Genomic DNA, 1,978 nt, shown 5'->3' with positions numbered 1-1,978 from the left:
GAGGCTAATCCCACTCAGCTAAGAGGAACGGGGATAGAGGTTGCTCTTTTATAAATAGCACTGAGATAAAAATCCAGTGAATAAAAGGAGATGAGTAAGAAGAGCATTAAGATGAATCGCCATAGTCGAATGTGAACTGGGGTTTGGTAAAAGCAGTACAAAAATACTAGAAGTAGGTGGAAGAAGAGAATTTCAAAATTGGGGATGAGTCTCTACTATTCAAATCGATATTGGTCGAGGAATTCCCACCTAAATTTAAATTGCAGATCCTAGATACGTATGAAGGGACTACAGATCCGAGGAGCCATGTAGCAAATTTCTAAACAATGATGATGCTACAGAGTGTGAATGGCTACCACCTCTACTGGGTATTCTCAATAACCCTGATCGAATTGGCATAGAAGTGGTTCTAGTGCCTTAGGCCTGGGTCGATCCAATGCTTTCTTTAACTTGCCACAGAGTTTAAAAATAAGTTCATCCCTTGTATCCCACCAAAGAAGTTATGTTCGAATCTTTAGAAGGTGAAACAACAGGAAGGAGAGTCCTTGAGAGAGTATATTGCTGGACTCAATGCCAAGGCAATTTAGGTGGAAAATCTAAACCATGAGACTTCATGTGAAGCTCTAAAAAAGGGGACAAAGAATATCAAGTTCTCTGATTCATTAATTAAGAACCTAGCAGTGGATTACTACCAGCTAATGGAAAGAGCATAGAAGTACATTAGGTTGGATAATGAGCGACAAGCCCTAAGAGAAGAAAGGAAGTCCAGATAAGACAACAATAAGAGATAAGGAAAGAAGAGTTGTAATTCAAACTCGAGCAGATACGGCTTAGACAGGAATTCCAAATGGTGCAGAGATAGATTAGACAACTGCACGCCCTTAAATGAGGCAAGGTTAAAAGTTTTAATGTGGATTTAGAAGAACATTGGATAGATAAAGTGGCCAAAAGAGAGTCAATCCAAACACAGCAGGAAAGTGGGATAAGAGCAAGTTCTGCAGGTTTCACAAAGATCACAAACGTACGACTAATGAATGTCAATAGTGTTAGTAGTATGCCGTAGAGTATATCATTTATAATTAATGTATCTTGTACATATTTTATTAATAAAAGGCATTTTCACTTTTCTATTTACATAATATATTTATGTGTAATAGAAAAGGTCCATTGATATTTTGTTAAAAATTCCGTTCTTAAGTTGTTAAGAATACGATTGACAGTATTTCTAGCACAAAGTATTATAAATTAGTTCACAATCTAGGATACTTCACAATAAGGACATGACTTATCCAGAAAGATTGTATTCATGTTTGTTCCAATGTATTTATGAGAGATATAAATAAGATGGAATGGTGAGTCTCATGCCATATAACAAACATGATAGGCACTTATACATGATAAGTAGACCGAACCAGTGACATTTATGACAAGTACATGGAGTTTACTCTTGTTAATATATTATCATAAATCATATCAGTGCATATAATCTTTAGACCTGAGATAGTACAGTTATCTTGTATACAGGTGGTTTGAGTTTGATACTGCTTTCATATTTGTACTGTGTATGGGTATATGGGCATGTATTGGCTCCTACTAGTTATATATGGAGGTAGGTGTTGATCAAGATAGAATCTGTTACCCTAAGTAAATAGGGATAAAATCCTATGTTCATTTAATTGTTCTTGATGTTTCAAGTTCTTGGCCAGGATAAATAGATTTAATTAGAAAAGACTTTCTAATGAGAAAATATTTTTAATCAAGAACTGGAATTAAAAGAGAATATAATATTCATAGCAAATGAGGTTCGACATAAACCATGACTCCAGCTCGAATTGGGATTTTGTAACAGGGAGATTTTAGTGCATGGTAACATATGATTATAGGTTCATTTAAGGTAAACCTTTTTACTGATTAGGTGGTTATGGCATGCTATGCTAGGTGTTAACCATAGTCTATGAGCTGTATAAAATGATTTAGA

This window comes from Hevea brasiliensis, chromosome 12, assembly GCF_030052815.1.
Source record: "Hevea brasiliensis isolate MT/VB/25A 57/8 chromosome 12, ASM3005281v1, whole genome shotgun sequence".
Taxonomy (NCBI): domain Eukaryota; kingdom Viridiplantae; phylum Streptophyta; class Magnoliopsida; order Malpighiales; family Euphorbiaceae; genus Hevea; species Hevea brasiliensis.
Note: the sequence above shows the minus strand (reverse complement) of the source record.